At 36.5% G+C, this 22,334-nt stretch overlaps 1 long non-coding RNA gene across 1 annotated transcript in view; it reads left to right on the top strand.

Moving 5' to 3' along the window:
* Positions 1-22,334, top strand: part of LOC140597939 (uncharacterized) — a 369,700-nt gene that overhangs the window by 164,801 nt on the left and 182,565 nt on the right. The window contains exon 2 of the long non-coding RNA XR_012000006.1: positions 11,546-11,635. This is a non-coding gene — a long non-coding RNA (uncharacterized lncRNA). The remainder of the gene's footprint in view (positions 1-11,545; positions 11,636-22,334) is intronic.

The following is a 22,334-nucleotide window of genomic DNA, read 5'->3' as shown; positions in this document are numbered from 1 at the left end:
TCTTACAGTATAACTCAAGGAAGAAAAATAATTGAAGATTATCCTTGCTGATGTTTCTTCCTTCCATTCCCCATCGGAGTGATTTTTCTAAAATAAATTATACGGGGCACCTAGTTGGCTCAGTCAGTTAAGCATCTCCCTTCCACTCAGGTCATGATCCCAGGGTCCTGGGATCGAGTCCCACATCAGGCTCTCTGCTCAGCTTCTCCCTCTCCCTCTGCCTGCAGCTCACCCTAATTGTGCTCCCTCTCTCTCTGTCAAATAAATAAATAAAATCTCTAAAATACAATTATGGGCCCAAACTTTAAAATGCTTCAGAGATTCCCCTTGCCCTTTAGGATAATGTGGGACAATGCCCGCATTTTTCAGCATGGGAAACAGTTTCCTTGTGATCTGATAAGCTGATTTTTACCTACTTCTCTAACATCAGCTACTGCTTCTCTCTTTTTCCTCCAGTGCTCTGTGTCCAGGCAATATTGGTGCTCTGAGAACTCTCCAGAAGGTGCTGGGTCCCTTAGCCCTTATCTTCCCTCCCCACTCCTCTCCACTTGGCTGACTCTTATTTCATACTTCAGAACTCTCTTGAGATGCTTTCCCTTTGTGAGGTCTTCACAGATCTTTATCCCACAAAGAGTAAGGGAAAATTTTATAGAAAATTAAAATATATGTGTTGTTATAAAAATTTAACATTTCCTTAGAAAAATTATTACCTACCTATGTAAAAAAGATTATGTTGCACTTGTAGTGTTTCAGTTACTAGTGTAAACATGTTTTATGTATAGATAAAACATAACATATATGATAACATATGTATAAAACATAATTCAGGTCAACAATCCTGTTGACAGATGGGGAAACTAAGGCCCCAAACTTAAGTAACATATCCAAGTTTCCACCATTTCATAGAAGCAGAATGGAAACTTAAACTGAAGTGACCTGTTTCCAGAGCTCACGCTATTTTACCACTACCCAATTTACCTCTGCAATGTTCTGTTTTCAACAACTATTATCTGTGTATCATCATGCTTTATATAGTAGTTTATTCTTTATTTTTCTAAAAGATTTTGTTTATTTGAGAAGAAGAAAGCAAGAGACAGAGAATGAGTAAAAGGGGAGGGGCAGACTACCCGCCTAGCCAGGATCCCAAGGCAGGGCTCAATCCTAGGATCCTAGGATCATGACCTGAGCTGAAGGCAGATACTTAACCAACTGAACCACCCAGACACTCCCTAGGAGTTTATTTTTGTGTGTGTCCATTATAAGACTGAGTGATCCAAGACCAAAAACAATCTTGCTTAATTTTTGTAGCATTGATATAGTCCTTATCACATAGTAACATTTGCTGAATTTATCTTCTGTGCAGATTGTACAAGTTTTGGAAGATGGCTTCCTAGCCTGATCAAACCTTTTACCTTTCATCTTATCTTCCAGCTAAGGATTAAAATGTTAATATTCTCAGCATAATCACATTTAATTATTGCCGTTTATGTTCCTGTGCCCTGAGGTAAAGATTGTGTCTTCCCAATAAGTCAAAGTAATAAATGAGCACAGTATAGTTGCAAGGTAGGCCATTTGATGCTTCTGGAAATAGGAAATACCCTCATCCTAGACTCCTATATTTCAGGATTTCCATACCAAGTGGGTAGGGGATCCACAGGGGAAAGAGCAACCAAAGAAAGTTAATATTATCAGGGAGGTAATCTACAGGGAATTTACTGGATATGAAATAAATCCTGCTACTTAAATATCAAGAATCTCTTAAATTAACTAATAAAAATACTTCATATATCCTCAAAACTGGTGACATTTGATGGCCTAGTGAGATATTTAGGAAGTACTGTCACAAGTCTTGAAGATGGATAGGATATTGAGGAAGAGAGAAATGGTGACATTTCTGGCTTTGGCTTGTTGAAAGGAGGCATTAATATTCAAGAAGGGACAAGTAGGTGGAAGAACATATCATGCATTTATCCAAATCAGAAGGGAAGATAACACAATAGAAGAAAAAAGTAATCATTCCCCTGCTTCTAATACACACCTCTTCATTTGGAAAGGACAGAAATTTAAACTAATTTAAGTTTAAACTAATTGGGGCTAATTTAAACATAAAACAAAACAAAACAAAACAAAAACAAAAGAAAAAAAAAAACCCAACCAAGTACACACCAAAACTGTGTTGGCTTTGGGAACCAAGCATTAATAAGGGAAGGTGTAGATTTGACCTTAGGGATAATTGAAAGTGGGAACTCACATAGTCATGATTTTAGATATAATTTACATGTAGTGACATGCAAAGATATTAATTGTACAACACACATGCCTATTAAGAAATAGAACATTTTAAAATTGAAAATGCAAATTCTTTATTCGTTATAAGGCAATTCATATTTTCTATTTCTTATTTAGTCAATGTTATTGACTGAATTGTGTCTCCCAGAATTCATATTTTAAGGTTCTTACCCCTCATGTGACTGTATTTGGGGAGAGGATCTTTAAAGAGGTAATTAAGGTTAAATGAGATCATAACCGTGATTCCTTAATCCATTAGGACTGGTGTCTATAAATGATGAAGAGATACTAATGATGCACATGTACAGAGAAAAGACTATGTATGTGGCAAGAAAGTCACCATCTACAAGCCAAGGAGATGGGTCTTATACCAAACTAAGGTATCCTATATCCTAACACCTTGCTCTTGGATTTCAGCCTCCATATTGTGAGGAAATTAATTTCTGTTTATTAAGCCATCTAGTCTGTGGTATTTTGATATGACAGCCCTGGGAAACTAATGTAGTCAGTTTTACTAAGTATTGTTTCTTAAGGAATTTATTCATTTCATCTAAGCTATGAAATATTTTACCAAAAATTTTTTGTAATATCCTATTGTTATTTTTAAATATTTTGTTTTATATTGTTGCCTTTTCTTTAATTTCTGATATTGATAATTAGTATTTCTCTCTTTCTTGACCTGTTCTAATAAGAATTATCAATTTTTAAAATCTTTATAAAGAACAAATCTTTGACTTTTTAATATTCTATAATCTGTTTTCTAGCTCATTGATTTTTGTTTTTATTTATACTATTTCATTTTTTTCCATTTATTTTGGGTTTAATTATTAATCTTTCTTGAGATTCTTTTTTGTTGTTTTTTGTTTTTTTTTTTACAAAAGTTGGGAACTTTTAAAAAAAAATTAATTCCAATATACTTAATATGCAGTGTTATATTAGTTTCAGGGACAGAGTATAGTGATTCAACAATTCCATACATAACCTGGTATTCATCACAAGGGCACTCCTTAATCTCCCATTACCTATTTCACCCATTCTTTTTTAATTTTCTTAAGGAGGACACATGGATCACCAATTTTACAAATTTCTTCTTTTTTTTAATACAATCATTTAAAGCTATACATTTTTCTGTAGGCACTACTGTACCTGTAACATACAAATATTGATATGTAGTGTTTTTATTTCATCAGCTGAAAATATTTTCTGGTTTACCTTTGATTTCTTCTTTGATACATGGTAATTTACTTACAGTCGATTGTTTACTTTCCAAATATTTGGAGATATTCAAAATAATTTTTTGTTATTGATTTCTAAGTCCTAATTCTAATTCTAGTCTGCTTAATTTCAATACTCTGAAATGTACAAATGGTAAAAAAAAAGAATCTGTCTTCAGGAATGTTAACTTGAGAAGGTTTATTCTGCTTTCACTAAATATGGTGCTTTTTATTTTTTTATTATTATATTTTAAAAGATTTTATTTATTCATGAGAGATACAGATAGGGAGAGAGGCAATGACACAGGCAGAGGAAGAAGCAGGCTCCATGCAGGGAGCCCGACGTGGGACTCAATCCCCAGTCCCCAGGATCACACTCTGGGTCAAAGGCAGGTGTTAAACCGCTGGGCTACCAGGGCCGCCCAATATAGTGCTTTTTAAATGTCAAATTATGTCAGTTGGTTGATAGTGTTTTTCAAGTCTTCTGGTATATCTACTTTTTTTTCCTGTCATATATTTGTGACATGTGAGTAAAGTCTCCAACTTTAATTGTGGATTTGTTTCATTCTTTGGTTTTCTCTAGTTCTACTTCATATGTTTGGGAGCTCTTGTACTAATTGTACATGCATTTAAGATTGTTTTGTCTTCTAATTGATTCTTTTATAATTATGAAATGTTTTTCTTTGTCTCTGATAATACTTCTCATTTTGAAGTACACTTCTAGTATTAATTAAGCCACTTTTCTTATTAATGTCTGTATGGTATAGCAGTTACCTTCTTTTATTTTCAAATGTTTTGCATTTTTATTCATTCCCGAAGTAGAGTTTGGTGTTTTGTAATTTTATCTTTTCTGACAGTCTCTACCTTTTAATTTGATTCTTCATTTATGACATTATTGACTTATTTATGGATTTTATTCTGTTATCTCATTCTGAGTTCCTCTGCTTCTTCTTTATACCCCATTTTTTGTGTTGGTGGAGTATTTTTAGTAACATTTTGTGTCCTCTGTTGACTCGTGAAATTATACTTCCTCCCATTATTTTTAGCAGTAATTCTAAAGATTATAATATGCATCTTTAATTTATCAACATCTACTTTCACAAAATAGTATTCTTGCCAGTATAAGAATGTTACAAATGTGTGTTCCATTTACCCTCCTGATGGTTTATGTATCTTTTTGTCATATATTTTACTTTTCCATTTTCTTTAAACCACACATTACACTATTACATTATTTTTAATTTAAATAATCAGTTTTTTAGACTGGTTTAAAAATCACATAATAAGAATCGATTTTTAAATGCTCTTTATTTTTTTAAAGGATTTTTTTGTTTGTTTGAGAAAGAGTAAATGAGGAAGAGAGAGAGAGAGAGAGGAGAGAGATAGAGAGAGATAGAGAGAGAGAGTGAAAGCACAAGAAGGGGGGAAAGGCAGAGGGAGAAGCAGACTCCTTGCTGAGCAGGGAGCCTGACTCAGGACTCAGATCCCAGGACCTTGGGATCATGACGTGAGCCAAAGGCAGAGGCTTAACCAACTGAGCCACCTAGGTGCCCCTAAATGCTCTTTATATTTACTAACCTATTTACTCTTTATGGTGATTTCCATTGCTTCCTGCCTCACCAAATTTTTATCTGCTATTTCTTTTTTCAGCCTAAGAAACTTAAAACATTTTTTGTTTTGTGGTGCAAATTCACTAAAGGTGATTTAGTTGTCTTCTCTGAAAGAAATATTTATTTGACCTTTATTTTTGCATGGAATTTTCACTGGATATAGAATTCTAATTTGTTTTTCTTTCAGTGCTTTTCTATTGTCTTCCAACCTCTAATACTTTTCTAGTTAAACTTTTGTTGATGTTTTTCTTGGTTGTTACCATACACATAATGTATCCCCACTCCCTCACCACCATCCCTTGCCTACTTGTAAGACTTAAAAAAAAATCTTAGTTATCTCAGTAGTTTGGTGCCTAGGTGTGATTTTTGTTCCTAGGTATGCTTTTCTTCCTATTTGGTCTGCTGGGAGTTTGCTGAGAGTTATGAATATATAAATTGACGTGTGTTAAGCAGAATAAGATCCTCCAAAGACATTTGTGTCCTAATCTGTGAAATTTACACATATGTAAGATTACCTGGTAAAAGGTAACTAAGTTTCCAGATGAAATTAAGGTGCTTAATCAGCTGACTTTACAATAGGGAGCTGAAGGGAGAGGCTGGGTGGTCAAGACAAACTTTGACCATTAAACAAGGTATAATATCCATGAATAAAACTAGGGTCTGGAGATGTAGGAAAAGCAGATTACATTACATAGGCAGAGACCCAGACTCTTGGGAGTTCCCTACCCAGGAGCTAAAGCTTTAGATGGTCAGAGTCCAGTGGAATATTCCAAGCAGAGTTTGGGAACTTCCCTCACTTCAGAAGTTTCCTTGGCCAGTAGAGTTAGCTATGTTGCTATTATGTGTTCTATACATGAGAAGTAATTGACTTGCTGGTTTAAGGTCACAATTAGGAAGATAATTCCCTTGCATAGAAACACTGTTATCCATATCATCCCAGCCTGGAATACGTCTTCTACTGCTCTCTCCTGCTGTGCTAATGGAGACTCATCTGTACAGTCAAGATCAGAAGTTGTTGGGTAGATTAAGAAAATCTCGATTCCTTCCTTGTAATCCCATCTTCATCTAGAGACGTACATCTTACTTGGAGTAGGGGGAAGAATTATCTAGCAGCTGTGGATTGCTAAGCTATCCACTCTTTATCCTCTACCACAATCATCTCATTTCATAAACAAGTATGTTTTTAAAGAACCTTTTTATTAGCACAAAGGTACTACTTATTTATTGTAGAAACTGGAAGCAGCTGTATGAAAGATGAAAGTAATTTACTAAGTGCTTATTTCAGATATAGTGGTGAACAAATAATGTAGTATTCCATAATCCTACCTCCCATAAGTAATCCAATATTTTGTTTTATTTTGATTTGGCTTTATTGAGATCGTGCTCCACATACTATTTATATCCAAGTTTCAAATTTAACAATGTTGGAGGAAAATACCCCTATCATTACCTATCTATTGTGTGGCTGCACAGTATTTGTATTCCATTTCAGAAATCTAAACCACTCTATTCTCATTGTTAACCATTGCGTTTGGACGCTTCTTACCTACACCATCTCTCTAAGTCTCTCTGTCCCTTCAGACCAACCCTATAACCCCATAGTCTAAAACTTCAAGTCCTTTTTCATCATCATTTTCAACTTCCTAGTTCAATTATCAGTGATTTGATTGCAAGTAGGTCAGTCGAGCAGCTTCTTTACAAGACTAACTCTGATTCTCTCTGAAGCAGATGACTTGGTTCAAACATCTGCATTTTGAATAAAGTCAGACATCCTTAATCCTCACAACCATTGATGCAGAATAAACTCCCTACACATATGCTTAAGGTATTTTAAGCTAAAAAATAGTCTTCAAAGAAGATGTATTTGAGCAAAAAATTGCACATTGCAAACCTGATTCTTGCCCCCCGCCCATAATTCATGTTGATGAAGTTTGTGCGTATTTGAAAATATATTTCAGTTTTGATTACTGTAATCCAACATAGTAGTGGTTTCTCTGGAAAGAACACAAAATCTGATATAGTATTGCCTTTCCAAACTGCATTTTATAAAGGCAACACAATTGAAAAATTCTAGCTATATGAAGAAAATTCAGATTCTGTATTTCCAATTAAATATTTACAGCAAGGTTATATGCACATAATTGGTCATGCATTGAAGACATAGAGGAATACATATATATAGAGAGAAACAGTATAAAAATACATGGAAATGGTATTCAGAAAGAATGGCATTCCCATGCTTCAATCACCTCACTATTCATTGAGGCCAATGTCCAAGGATTTTAAATTATACTTCTTTTCTGGAAAGAATCATAAGATTCCTTTAGGCATTCCAAAACAGAGAACTGAACTTAATAGTGGGAAGTAGACCCAAGAACTTGTCTTCTAAGCTGGCTGAAATATAGTATTTTTCCTTTAAAATAATGTTGAAGGAAGGTGAACCTTTAAACCTCCAGATTTGCAGCTTAAAACTCTAATTTATTTTTCCTGGCAACAGTTGCAATGTTCCTAGATTTATGTGGAAAAGAAAAAATATAATTCCTCTATCTAAAGTGGACAAAGCTCTAGAAAGGAAATAAAATGAGGATTTTGACCTTCACTGTTAAAACAGGAAATCGACTTTGGGAATGTAACATTCCATTGTCCAATCCTCTGAGATATTTGGAAGGTAATTATAGAAGAGAATTTATATATTCAAAGTGCTCAAAATCAAGTATAAGGCTCAGACAGCCCAAATACTACTGAATTAAAAGAATGCTATCAGCTAATAGTAATGGAAGGATAAAAAGGTTTAGAATTTGAAGAAGCATGAGAGAGATGACAGCAAAACGCTTATTGACTAGTAGGAACTTGTGAGTTGGAAAGAGGGCATGTTAGTTTTAATCAGCTTCCTCTCTTTTGGCTTGGTGCAAAAGCCAAAACAGGAAAATTCTAAATTTTTATATTCTTCAGCAAATTGCTAATTTGTGGTTTTGTAACTTATTTTAAAATGAAGCTTATATTTCATAAGAAATGTGGTGATGCTTCCTAATATGCACGAAATATGCTGACAGCAATAGGGGAAAAAAACGGCTCCTGAATCTGAACAGACATCAGCATAATATTTATTGAGCTTATGTAACTGGAACACACGATGGCCTAAAATGATGGGTTGGCAGTGGAAGTTTTCATTGTGGTCCCTGAGACACCTCCTTCTTAAATTTAGTTGTTGGCATCTGATTATTGCTCTACTGTTTTTGGCTCCTTGGAGTTTAAGGTGAGGAGAGAATGCCAGGGAGCAGATAAATCTTTCAATTTCACAAAGAACTGCCAAAGAAAAACTTAAAGCAGTGACATTCCTGACTCTCAGATTCTTTTTTTCCTATTAATGTAGTTGTCTTCTCCATTCTATTCAAATATATTACCCATTTTTTATAATTAGAACTCTAAGTTAATTATTTTTCATTATAAAAGAGAATGTGCATAAGCACAATAATGTACAGAACTTGAAAAGTATGTTGAAGCAAAGAGAACAACATTAATGTCGTTGTCTCTTTATTTTACCACGGGCCTGCCTCCATCCTTCTTTTTTCTCCACATACAAGAGTTGGGAGGGTAATGAAAATACAGGCATTTCAGGGGTGCCTGCATGGTGCAGCAGTTGGTTAAGCCTTGGACTCAGTTTCAGCTCAGGTCACGATTTTAGGGCCCTAATAGCAGAGTTGTGAGATTGAGCCCTGTGTTGGGGTCCTTGCTCAGTGAGAAGTCTGCTTGGGATTCTCTTTCCCTCTCTCTCTGCCCATCCTGCTCACATGTGTGCGCATGCTCTCTCCCTCTAAAACAAATAAATAAATCTTTTTAAAAAAGAAAATGCAGAGATTTTACCCTTTCATTTGCTTTTGTATTCTGAATACTTCCTCATATCGCGAAGGCTTTGTCAAAATGTCATTGTTAACGGCTATTTCATATTTTACTGTCATTTATCACCCTACTTCTCTGCTGTTGGATACAGTTAAATACTTCACAAAACACACAAGCTATGATTTATTTTTTTTCATGAACTCCCGTGATTCTAGCTGCTTTTCAAATGTTGATGTTCCTCAGAAGTCTATCTTTGGCTTCTCTTCTTTGTTCTTACCTTTTTCCTTCATCAATTTTATCCATTTCCATTTTTTCCAAGCCCCTTCTATATGTTCAGTACTGCCTCCTGAATCTGAAGCCCTATATTCCTCTGTATCTTCAGTATCTTTCCCTAGGCTTCCATGAGTAACACAAACTTTAAAAAGTTCTCAAATTTGATCCTCATGTAATGTGGTCAATATAATACTTGTTACCTGGTTATCCTAATCAGGAGCTTAGAAATCTCAGATTCTTCTCCCTCATTGAATTTGTACTTATAATGGAACAGTCTGCCTTAGGGCAAGTGGGTAGCCCTGGGTTACGTGGTACACAATATGGCTGGCTCTACCAGCAATGTACAGGGCAATTTTGCTCAAAAACAATTGAAGATCTTATAGATTCTGATTGGCCTGTCTAATTCAGCCCTTGAAATTATTTTTTTTTTATAAACTAAAAAGAACTATGGTTGTGATGGATGTGTTACTTAAATATTATATGTATCCCGATTTATATAGCATAAGTATCACTGTAGAGATGTAGTTCACAAGGACTTTTGGAATGTGATACGTGGAAGACACTCTCTATTCTGGGGAAGTGTAGATGCCAGTGAAGATAAGTTTGTGTCATATATGACAGAGTAGTGTAAAAATAATAGGGAAAGCCTGAGTGTTATATTGAAGAGTTTGGCCTTGTTTTGTAGATAATAGAGCGCCACTAGCAGGTTTTCATGACTGGAAGTCCCATGATAAAAACTTGTAAAAGACAAGTCTGGAGTAGAATGTAGGATGGTTGAGAGACAGGAGACGTATCAGAATCCTCCTGTGCTCCACATCAGACCTTCTTATTCTTTCCTCTAATTCCATGCCTGCTTCAGGGACCAGCTTTATGCACACACAAGTTACAGAGCCTTGTCTGAAGCACATATCCCCTAGCTCTTGTTATGGCGGTTTCTTTGCTGCAGGCATGGCAGGCCTGGTTGGCAGTCAATGCTAGGCACTCATGCTTGCACAGCCCAGAATTCAGGGAAGTTGGACCTCCATGGAGCAACTTTTGACTAATGTAGGACAGAAGCCCATCGACACATTTTTTTTCTCTTCTTCCCTCAGGTGGATAGTGTATATAGGCATTTCACAAGATTTCTCAGCTGCGTCTATGGGACTGTGCGGCCAGTTGTCTCTGGAATGGCAGCACATTTTTTAATGTAGCCCTGTATCGGCTCTCTTGCTCCCTGTCCTCAGGCCTGCTACTAAATAAACTACCTCTGCCTGATATTTTATGACAGGCTGGCCTCCGGCAGAACCCATGCTAAGGAAGGAGAGACCGTAATCGCCTTTCTCCAGAGAGGACTTCTCCATCTAAATCAGAATACCTTTAAATACATCACACTGCCTCTTTAGAATAATTACTATATTTGATTTTTTTTTATTTGCGTGACTATATATGCATGATTCTCTTCTGCCATTTGACTGTAAGATCCATGAAAAAAAAAGCATATCTTCTTTATCATTATTATATCCCTAGAACCTCAGGAGAATTATTAAATTAAAAAAAAATGAATAGGATTTTAATACATTCCTTCAAACTCCAAAGTTCTGCAGGCTGTCAGAAGTCACACTCTGCTTTACCTTTGTTTGGTATGCAGGTTAGTGAGAAAGATCTAGTTTTATTTTTCTCAATATCCTGTAATTTTCTTGTTATGGAATGATAGAGAAATATATTTGATGTTAATTAAGATAACACAGAATTTCATGAATCTTCTCATTTGCCTTATTTATGATTTTTTAATTTCTCCATCCTAGTGTTGTGCATTCCAAGTAAACTATTCCCTCCCCAGTCAAAGGTTCCCCAGACCTGCACATGATCTACCATGTGTCTCTCGGTTTCCCCATTAAAGCCAAGGACTCTGCGACTTCCCTCCCTGGCCTCTTTCCAGAATCTTCTTTAAAGATGAGTTGAGGTTGACTCAACTAATAAAATATAGACTAAAAAAAAAAATAGGAATGTGTTGAGTACCAGTATTCTTTTTACACTGACATACACAGTCCATTCCAGGAAGACTCATTAGCCACATTTTCCAGTTGAAGAAAATGAAGCTCAGAGAGATTAAGCGAACTGCCCAAATTCACACAGCTAATAAGCCGTCTCATTCCAGAGCCTGTGCTGGTAACTGTTACATTTAAAAGCTGCTTGGATCTGCTAAATTTCCGTTTCTTGCCAGTGAACAGTGGCTTTTTTTCCTGCCCTGAGCAGTCATCGTTAATCCTTCAGGGCAGCTGAGAAGTATCTTAATCAGGACCTCTGACCTTGTCATTCATTCTTTTACTTACTGTTCAGTTAGCTGCAGGCACCCCAAGGAATGGAAATGGAGCTGCCTAGGACTTCAGAGGAGAGACCAAGCCAGAGACACCACCCAAAGACCTCTCGGTGAGTAATGCTTTTCATATTAATGTTCTTTCTTTCTCTTTCTCTTCTCTCCTCTCTTTCCCCCTCTCGTCCCTAACCTCTCTGTCTGCACTTGCCTGCCTGACTGGTCCCTTTAGTTTGGGTGGAAGAAAAGATCATAAGGACATCTTCATTTAACTTTATTTTTGCTGAAATGCAAGTTTATTTAAAGTTGACCTCTGAGGATTTATAGGAGTTTTTACTATTGGGCATTGCAATAATTTGAACTGTAGTTTCTCAGCATCGAATCTAAATCGCTAGAGATAAATCATGGTGGAAAGCTCATTATTTCTTAATTACAGGACATATTAGCATCCAGCTTTAAGAATTTCCAGTGGATTAAAGGAATATTTTGATTTAGAGGAAAGTTTCCACTTAACCTTTCTGCTACAGTGACATCAGTGAGGTATCATTATCATTAGTTTAAAATAAAAATGGAACAAACAGAAAAACACCCAGGAATGAAAAGACCTGCTTTGAATGGTTTGGAGATAAGCCAGAGGAGAAATGGCAATTATTTTTTGTTAACAATTTTTTTTTTCTCTTGTTTGGAGTAAGTCCTAAGGAAGACTCAAGATACAGTGTTGATTTTCTTCCAGGTAGAACTGTGCGTAGGAAATTTGTTTTGCATCCAGAGGAAAATTTGGGTAAAGTTCACTCTGATCTGAGTTGGACTTCAATAAGTAACAGCCATCTCAAAAACTTAGGATTAGATATTAAAGTTTACATTTAAATAACATATTTAGCATACTGTCTAAATCCATTTGAGACCTTCCTGGCTATACAAAAATTTACATGCTCAAGTTGAGAATAGGGAATAATTTATTTTTTTAAAGACTTATTATTTATTTTAGAGAGAGAGAGAGAGGGACAGAGTGAGAGAGTAAGGGGAGGGGCAGAAGGAGAGGAAGAGGGAGAGAGTTTCAAGCAGACTCCCCACTGAGTGCGGAGCCTGATGCAGGGCTCAAACCCACGATCCATGAGATCACAACCTAAACTGAAATCATAAGTCAGGTGCTCAACTTACTGAGCCACTCAGGTGGCCCAAAATAGAGAATAGTTTAAATACAGGCTTCCGTTAGCCGGCACTGAAGTCCCTGTGTGAGAAGGCTGTAGGACTGTATCAAGTCCTTCACCATCACTCCAGTCTGGGGGAACACGTTCTCATAGCAGTCTTCTCTCCTGTTCATTCTCCAAAGCTGTGCTGTATCTACTGTATCTTCTTGCCTCTTCAGGCTTTCATTGAGCTTTCATTCACTTTGCAGAGGTTGATAGAGCTCCTGCCACCTGCCAGGCTCTGTGCTAATGCTGGGAATGGAGTAGCAGATAAGACAAAAGTACAAAAGTGGTCCCTGTTCTCACAAAGCTATCAGTGTATGGGGGGAGAAGAGGATTAAATGAGCAAATTAGGAGTAACATAAATATAACAAAAAGTTTGGAAGTGAAAGGAAGGAGATATAACAGAGGGACCAGCAAATAGGACCTACAGGACTCCAGAAAAAATGCATGATCTCCTTTTGAGCTGTAGGAAAATGAAACGTTTGTGAAATAACAGTGCTAATAATAATGGTAACAACTGGCATTTGTTAAGTTGTTAAGAACTTATAGTATTACTGTCTGCAAACCATTAGTCAAACTATGTCAACCTTAATGCATATGTCTAAGTGGGAGAGACCAATCTGAATAGGCTGCATGCCATATGACTCCCACTGTATGACACCCTGAAAAGACCAAACTATGAAGACAATAGAAAGACCATTGGCCACCATGACTTTGGGGGAGAGGGCAGGGATAAAGATGTGGAGCATGGGAGATTTTTAGGGCAGTGAAACTGTACTGAGAAATACTGTAATGGATAGATGTTACACATTTGTCTGAACTATGATATAAACCCTTATATGCACTTCACTTAACAAGAATATATCAATAGTGGCTCATCTGTTTTAACAGATATACTATGCTAATACAAGATGTGAGTAAGGGAAGTTGGCAGGTAATATATTGGGCTGTACTTTCTGTTCAGTGTTTTATAAACTTAAAACTATTGGAAAAAATAAATTAAAAAAAGAGCTCTTTGAGGAAGGCACTAAGTTAGCCTAGTTTTTTAGGTAAGGAAACAAAGACACAGACTTGCTTAATTTCCCACAAGTAAGAGGCTGAAGTAGGACTTGAATCCAAGTGTATCTGACAAGGTTCTTGTTCTTATGCCTAGTGAGATCAGAAATGCTTCATTATTCCCTCACTCTCATTTCTAACTTCTCTGCCCTTCTTTCTTCCCTTACGGTCAGTGGTCTCATTATTCTTATGGGCATTTGGAATTAGAACCTTAGAAATGCACATCTTTTTCTGTGTCTTACAACCCTCCAGCTATAGTCATGCATCACATCCACGGATCCTTCTCCTACTGTGTTTTTTGGCCCCACCTTGTCCTTTCACCTATTCTAGATGGCTGTCCCTCCCTTGGTCCACAAAGATTCTCCATTTCTTCTTCTCCATTTCTGTTTGCTTCTTAGGGACTTCACTTGACTTTGGGCTCATGGTTTCTTTTTTTTCTCCTTTCATTTCCCCCATACTAACTCCAGACTGGTCATTCTAGCAATTATTCAATACCATGCCAGGCCCTTAACATTCAATAAATAATATATATTTTTATGAGGATGATGATTATGATGATGATAGCATTGAGGGGGATTATTTAACTGTTAACATCTTTCTTTAAGCTTATCTCCCAAGATATCAAAGCAAAATTTGGGTGTCTATCTAAATAACTATGGTGAGTTTGACCCTTAAATACTTGTGTTCTTCTTTGTCTTGATTTGGGAAAGGAAGCTTGACCTAGCATCTGCATTCTACCCAGGTGCCCAAATAGTCGGTTTATTAAAGTCTCTTCATTTGAATCTTCTGGGGTGAATTCTGTTTCCGGGTGGCATGCCTACTAATAAAGAGGGTATTCAGGGCTCCTGGGTGGCTCAATGGTTGAGTGTCTGGCTTTGGCTCAGGTCATGATCCTGGGGTCTTGGGATCAAATCCCACATCAGGCTCCCCATAGGGAGCCTGCTTCTTTTGCCTGTCTCTGCCTCTCTCTCTGTGTCTTTCATGAATAAATAAATAAAATCTTTTTTTAAAAAAGGGTATTCAGTGCATATTTACCAAACCAATTGAGAAGTGAAAGGCATTTCTATCTTTAGTCGTTCTGTTTTGTATTTATTCAGTTTAGCATAAAAATCATACAACAGTAACAAAACAAGTTGAAATGTCTTTCAGTTCTTACTCTGAATTCCTACTTTGTGTTTTGTTTGGAATTTTCTTACTACATTTTTACAAAAGTATAATTTTCTTTTAAATGCATGATCATTTACAAGTATTTTTTTTTCTTATATCTGTGTGATTTTATAAAAAAGTCTTTTAGCTGCTCTTCTTTTTCTGGAGAATTATATCTAAAATGGAATAATGAAAATAAATGGGAAATAAGATTTAAATGAATAAACCTATGTTTTACAGCTCTTGCTCAGGAAAACAGGTAGAGGTTAAATCATACCATTTAAAGGTAAATAGCACTTGCTGGATCACTTTAGTCATCTAAAAATTAGTTTTATTTACTCTTTCCTATAAATAGTAAGCTATTAGAATGGGGCTTGGTAAACTTTAGTATTTCAGATATTTTCACTGAAATTATTGGATTAGAGTTTAACCCACTTCTCATTCCTTATTAAATGATTCATTTATTCTTTTCTGTGATTTAAAATGGTCTTAAATCAAATGTATCCTATTGTTCATATTTTTCTCTCATAGGCACATCTTGGGTACATTGATTAACTTAACCATAGCTGTCTCTGACCATTTTCAGAATATCCATACATGAAAATTGAAGCCTACACAACACTTAATGAGTAATTGCTTGCATTGCCTTGTAACATTATCTGGGTAAATTTGGACAAGCCCTTTAACCTTTCTAGATTCAAGCATCCTGGGTGGGGGAGGGGCTGATAATACCTTCCTATATGCAAAACACATTGCACAGCAGGATGCTAAGATACATTTGACAGTGTTATTTAATGTCTTATAGTCCCTTGAGAGTCAAAATACTCTGGAAAATATTTCAGCTAGTCTCAACTAGAAGCTCTAACCTAGAAAATAAATCATGTGGTTAATATTTCAATAAATGTTTGCCTCAATGCTAATAAAGTGACATATATATGTGTATATGTATAGTGTACATTATCCTTGCTATCCCTTTTCCTTTCCCTTCCTTTGGTAACAAATAACATTTTTGCAAAATGAACAGTACCTCAAATTGAGCATTTTTCTTTCATGTTTGTTGTCCTCAAGAGGAAAACTCTGAAATATATTCCTGCTTAGTATGACTTTGCTTTAGACATTTTAGAACCATTATAGGGAATTTTCTCTCATTGGTGTTGCATTTTTCTTTCTTTTCTTTCTTTCTTTCTTTCTTTCTTTCTTTCTTTCTTTCTTTCCTTCTTTCTTTCTTTTCTCTCTTTCCTTTCCTTTTCTTTTTTTTAATGCAATAGCTTTTCTTTTGAATATTTCTCTTTTTTTTCCCAAAGAATCTTTCCTCCTGGATTTTCTCAGCTACTTCTGTGCTATTTATGGTCCAAAAGTTATAGTAAATACAGGAAAACAATGTTCACCAGTGAAGCTAAGAGAGGATATGAGGTATCTGGGTTTTTAAGTTGAGTAAACCCATTTGGCTATATTGAGATTAACCTCTGTAGCCTAGAGTCAAAATGGGGAATCTAAGAAAGAGATGAGGTAAGATACATTCTACACAGATAAATGACTCTTGAATTCATGTTGTGGACTCTCTGCAGAAAATTTTAAATTTTGAACCCCTTTGATCTGTCCTTTATTCATATATTTTTTTAATTTTTAAAACTTATTTATTCACGAGAGACAGAGAGAGAGAGAGAGAGGCAGAGACACAGGCAGAGGGAGAAGCAGGCCCCATGCAGGGAGCCTGATGCGGGACTCCATCCCAGGACTCCAGGATCACACGCTGGGCCAAAGGCAAGCGCCAAACTGCTAAGCCACCCAGGGATCCCCATATTCATATTTTGGGATAAAAATTCTCTTTTCTTTAAAAGATAGTACCTGGGGGATCCCTGGGTGGCGCAGCGGTTTGGCGCCTGCCTTTGGCCCAGGGCGCGATCCTGGAGACCCGGGATCGAATCCCACGTCGGGCTCCCGGTGCATGGAGCCTGCTTCTCCCTCTGCCTGTGTCTCTGCCTCTCTCTCTCTCTCTGTGTGACTATCATAAATTAAAAAAAAAAAAAAAAAAAGATAGTACCTGGTAAAAGACTGATAATAGGCAACTCTGTTAGTCCAGAAAGGCTAATTGTTATAACAGGAGCAACAAACATTTCAAATGCAATGCAGTGTACATTCATTTCTCACTGATGTACTGATAGTTCATTGTGGTTGGTAGAGGTTGGGCTCTTGTTCTGCACATTCATTCATAGAGCCAGGTTCCTTCCATCCTGTGCTTCTCTAAGTCCTTGGAGTTTCCTCTATTCAGCTGATTGGGAAATTGATGAAAGTCATGTCTTAAAGGCATCTGTGGGTCAAGCCAGTAAGTGACACATATCAGTTCATTTCACACACTAGTCTCATGGGCATACCTAATTGCAAGGGAGGCTAAAAAATTAATTTAGTAGTAGTGTCAGGAAGAAGGAGAGAATGTGCAGCATTTTTTGAATGTGTACAAGTGCCAGGTAGTATTCTGAATCCATTGTATAGATCAATTCATGTAAGCTTCAAAAACAACCCTAAGAGATAGATATTTTAATTATTCTATTTTTTAGATGAGGGAACACTGAAGCATAATGCCGTTATTTAACTTGGTTGAGGCATAGAATTAGTGAAAGGCTGAACCAGCATGTGGGATCAAGTAATCTGACTTGAGAATTCACTTCTTAACTATTAAACATTCTGCTATTCTATACCTAGATGCGGTTTATAGAATCATGTTCTTGTCCATTAAATATAGAAAATAAATGAATATTTTAAAAAACGTTTCCTCATCACATAGGCTTATACAATAGTTGTAACTATGTTTTTGTTTTTTTTTTTAATTTTTTTTATTTTTATTTATGATAGTCACACACACAGAGAGAGATAGAGAGAGAGAGAGAGAGGCAGAGACACAGGCAGAGGGAGAAGCAGGCTCCATGCACCAGGAGCCTGATGTGGGACTCGATCCTGGGTCTCCAGGATCGCGCCCTGGGCCAAAGGCAGGCGCCAAACCGCTGCGCCACCCAGGGATCCCTGTAACTATGATTGGCACAGTGTTCAAGGTGATTCTAGAGAGAAATTGGGCCCAAGCATCAGAAACCTTTAAAATGGTCTTTCCCAGGACACCTGGGTGGCTCAGTCAGCAAAACATCTGCCTTTGGCCCAGGTCATGATCTTGGGGTCCTGGGATCGAGCCTCGTTCCTGTTCAACAAGGAGCTTGTTTCTTACCTCTGCCTTTAACCCTGTCTCGAGCCTTCTCTCTCTCTCAAATAAATAGATAAAATTTTTTTTGAAATAGATAAAATCTTTAAAAAAAAAAAAAGGTCTTTCCCTTTGACCCAGAAATTCTCCTACTTTCCTTGCATTCTCAAATGAATGCAAGAAGTTGTAAGGATAAAATAGTTATCACAATGTTGTTTAAAATAACAAATATTTGGAAACAACCTGTCTGATAATAAGTACAAATTAAATACATTTTGAGATATACACAATGGATTGTTCTGTAGCCACTACAGATGAGAATATACATGAATACTTATGACACAAAATATATTTATTTGCTATTTATAAATAGTACATATACGGGTCACAAAATAACACATACATCAGGAAAATGTATTTTTAAAAGTGTGTATTTGCATATTAAAACTTTAAAACAGAAAAAAAGAGAAAATTTTTTTTAAAAATATACAACAAAAATTAATACTGGTTAACTTTAGATAGTAGAATTTTTGATTTTTAAAGTTTTGCTCATTTTTCCCTAACATTTCTATAAAAACATGTTTTACTTGTATGACAAAAAAGAGAAAGCAATAAAGCAGAAAGTTTAAGTAAAAAAAGAAGATATATTTGCCTAACATGGAGGATGATGAAGAGATGTAGAAGCTTATAAATTCCACAAAACTTCAGGCCATTCCAAGGGATAGTTAAATATAATCATTTTCATGCATTCAGCTAGCATATACTCACTTATCCTATTACATGCGAGATGCCTATTCTGTGTCTTCCACTTTGGCAGGACCCAGGGTATGGTAATAAAAGGGACACAGGCTATGCCCTTAAAGAACTAACTCAGCAGGGTAGGAAAGGGGCTGAAAATGCCTCTATTCTGAGAGAATAGAATTTATAGATAGGTTTTTCTGAGGGTCACATTTTTATGACATAATTTTGTACAAATTGTGTATAACACCAATCACATTTAGCTGTCATTATCAACTTTAAATCTTCTATTGGCAGAAAAATTAGATTCTAGTTTTGCCAGGTTTTTGAATTCCTTTAAATGGCTGGGAAAATTCTAAAGAAGCTTCTGGAAGGATACATTCAGCAAACCAAAGGGCTTTAGGGTAGGACAGACTTATAAAATTTCTTAAGGACTCATTGATTAAAATCTTCTGAAATATCTCCATGGGAAACTTATTGGGAAGCCCTGAATTAAAAAAAAATCCAATTTTCATGGTTCACATTCGAGTTTCTGAAGAGCAAGGTAGTAATTTGATTTAATTCAGTTCAACACACATTCATTGTAATTGCATTGTAATATTTATTATAATTGCATTATAGCGTTTACCATCACTTCAGGAGGAAACTCTGTAATTAGAGACCTCTGTAGTCCATCATTTTTGCCTCCCCTCAAAGTGTAGGATACCCCTGAGCCTCTGCCGACCCGGAATACTGCATTGTAATTGTCTGTTTATCCCATTAGACTATATCCTTGAGGCCAGAGACTGTGTGCTCCTGTCACCCAGTGTGGTTCCTGGAATATGGCAGGCACTCAATAATTACATTCTGGGAAAATATACTCTTCATTCTCTTGCTCCTTTTTAACATTAAATTGCTCATTAATATTTCTTTCAAAGGACTAGCTAGACAAGGGGAGGAATCCTTGGCCAGCTATAAACATTTAATAAGATAGCTGAAGACATTGCAGTGGGAATTAGAGGGTTATAAAATAATTTAAAAATTAGGACTTGTCCTCATAGAGCTCACACTCTCACTGAAATGATGCATAGGATCCTAGATGTTTAACATGTTTAACTGCATGCTGCTGAAAAGTGACCATTAATGTGTAGATGGATAGCCATATCTTAGTTAATATAAACTAGTATCAGAAAATCAAACTTATCAAAGCAGATGGAAGTGGTTATTCAGAAAATTAAATGGCTTTTTTATTATAGAAAAGTGGTTTTGCAGAGGGCTTCCTTTACATTGGGAGTGTCCTGATTAATTTTAACTCTGAATTGCTTTACACTTCAAAATCCAAGGACTGTGTAGCATGACATTGACTTGGGCTGTGTAGGTGGATGGTGGGGGAGACCTTCCATATGATGAAAATTTAAAGAATGGTCAGATATGAGTGCAACTATTCTGAGAGTGTAATTTTGCAAAGAATTTAAAAGAAGGCAAGAAAAAATCCATTTCATTCATTTCGTCATAGATTCATCCAACAAAATTTATTTAGTACATATCTGGCATAGAGAAGAAAGGCAAGTAGAGATAGGAACAGTCTAAGTAAATGCCTTTAGTTCTACACAGACACATTTACTTCATGGAAGGTGACATATTCTTTTGAGGAGTAACAAAATTTCCTGAAATCTAAGAGCATTGAATCAAATCAAGAATTGAGAGAGTTAACTACAGGAAGAAACATCAGTGCTGACATTGAAAGACCCTGGTTGGAATCATAGCTTAGCTTCTTGGTTGAGCAAATAAGTCACATTCCTAGCCCAGTTTTCTCATCTGTAGAATGGAAATAATAATAACCCCTTTTATGGATAAGTGATATAAAGCATTAAATCTCCTCTAATAACACTCTGGTACATAGAAATACATGGGAAAAATTACTTACCTTCTTTTTTCCTCCTCATTTAATTTCTTTTTTTTTTAATTAATTTTTATTGGTGTTCAATTTACCAACATACAGAAAAACACCCAGTGCTCATCCCGTCAAGTGTCCACCTCAGTGCCCGTCACCCATTCCCCTCCAACACCCGCCCTCCTCCCCCCTTCCACCACCCCTAGTTCGTTTCCCCGAGTTAGGAGTCTTTATGTTCTGTCTCCCTTCCTGATATTTCCCAACATTTCTTCTCCCTTCCTTTATATTCCCTTTCACTATTATTTATATTCCCCAAATGAATGAGAACATACACTGCTTGTCCTTCTCCGATTGACTTATTTCACTCAGCATAATACCCTCCAGTTCCATCCACGTTGAAGCAAATGGTGGGTATTTGTCGTTTCTAATCGCTGAGTAATTTAATTTCTAATGTCACTCTCTTCATAGCAAGCCAAGAGAGAGGCTTAGGAAACTCTCTTTGTTACAGGGACCTGTAGATGGCGCTCTAACAATGTAAGAGTGGTTTGTTGGAGGGTGGCTTTTTGTGAGGAATATGCCATATGCTCGGTGCTAATGCCTGATTACTACATGAAATATGTTTGTGGTCCACAGTTTATATCCCAGCCTAACTCAACGAGCTAGTAGAATGGGCAGAAATAGGGTTTTGTGGAGCTACCTTTTGTTCTGTAAAGAGTTATACGTATTTTATGTCAGACCAGTTAGAGTCAGTAAAATGGATCACTTCTTTCAGAAGTATAGGAAGGAGTAATCAGAGAGGAAGAGCACATGGGCCAATCATCCAGGGAAAAAGGATGAGTGTTTACACTGACCCTTTATTTTACTGGTGACGGAAAAAAGCTGGTTTCATTTACCACTACTCTCCCAGCTACCACTACCAGAGTTGTGAGATTCCAGTGACGGGTAAGGAGTATTTGGAAGGATCCAGAGGAAGGCAAAAGATAGTGGGGAAAACACAATATTTCTTTCTTTGAAAGGCTGCAAGGGTGGGAGATATTGAAGCTCTAGACCAGCAAACATGTCATCTGTGTCACTGCCTCTCATTCCATGCTAAAAGCAGACATTACTAATGAATGGATTATGCCAATGTTCCCTGTTGAGGTTGGAGACAACTACAGAAACATTCTTGTAACCTTCCAGGCAACCATTACAAAATCCTAGGAGTTGCCATATAGAATGAAAGCTCAGTCCCAGGCATATATAGCCACCCTACTCAAAGGTGGGGTTTCTTTTTCCCTTTGTGTGTTTATTTAGCTTGTTGGATTTTACCCTGTATGGCTAGCAACAAAATCTAAAGAGCTCTCTTAGAAGATACATTATTCAGATTTGCTGCAGTAATACACAGTCCCATTCTCTTAGTGATTTGTAATGCCAATTTATTTCTCACGTACATTACATGTTGGTGACTATGGGTCAGCCCACTGTGGCCTTGCTCCACATTTTTTCATTTCTGCATTGTTAGGAACCAGGGTAAAGGAGCAGACGCAGTTTAGCAACAGGGCAAAAGAAACAAGTGATGCCTCTTAATTCTTTTCCTCTGATGTGGCATACGTCAAAATCACTCACATTTATTTGGTCAA

The sequence above is a fragment of the Vulpes vulpes genome, chromosome 2 (genome assembly GCF_048418805.1).
Source record: "Vulpes vulpes isolate BD-2025 chromosome 2, VulVul3, whole genome shotgun sequence".
NCBI classification, from domain to species: Eukaryota; Metazoa; Chordata; class Mammalia; order Carnivora; family Canidae; genus Vulpes; species Vulpes vulpes.
The sequence above is the reverse complement of the archived record's forward strand: the minus strand, read 5'-3'. Positions and strand labels throughout refer to the sequence as shown.